The sequence below is a fragment of the Triticum aestivum genome, chromosome 5B (genome assembly GCF_018294505.1).
Source record: "Triticum aestivum cultivar Chinese Spring chromosome 5B, IWGSC CS RefSeq v2.1, whole genome shotgun sequence".
In the NCBI taxonomy this organism is placed as follows: Eukaryota; Viridiplantae; Streptophyta; class Magnoliopsida; order Poales; family Poaceae; genus Triticum; species Triticum aestivum.
In genome coordinates this window covers 618,238,434-618,239,128 of record NC_057807.1, presented here as the reverse complement: position 1 = coordinate 618,239,128, position 695 = coordinate 618,238,434, and positions in this window count along the sequence as shown.

The following is a 695-nucleotide window of genomic DNA, read 5'->3' as shown; positions in this document are numbered from 1 at the left end:
ATCGAGGGTGATACCTATTATGTCCGTGAACATACGCATCACTGTCTGTGTTGCCTCTTCTAGCAAGTGGCATCTCCCCGCCGTCCACGGCACCACCTCCTTCACCGATTCATATTTGCCAACTTTCATGGACTCCTCGTTTGTGTAGTTGCTGGAATCGCTACAGGAGCAAGAACTCTAATGGGTTTCAGAGAAGAACTGAGAGAGACAGAGTGGTTTTTGCGCTGCTGAACTTGTGCAGCTTTCCTGTTAATTTTTGTTCCTATATTCGTTACAGAGAGGAACGACCAAGCTAGCTAACTCCCAGCCGTCCAGACAACTGCGAGCATGTCGCCATGGATCTCCGCTAGCACCTCCACAGGTATGCTGAGTTGCTGACCTCATCGACATCTCCTTGGACACCCTCCGAACCATTACCATCCCCACAGTACACTACTATTTTGATTGTGCTAGGTTTGGGGACTGACAGAAACGTTTGTGCATGTTCATAAGTTGATGTGGGGACTGGCAGGCTTATTGTTGATCACATCATGTTTGTTTTTGTTAAATTATAAGGTGGTTCTGGTTGTTACACATATGTGATATGTCATTTCAGGCAATTATCAACTTCACAATTTTTCTTTAGTTAACAGGAGTTAGCCACATTTTCATTAGTCTTTCTTCCCTAAATTTGTTTCCCCCGTTTCAACCAGTTG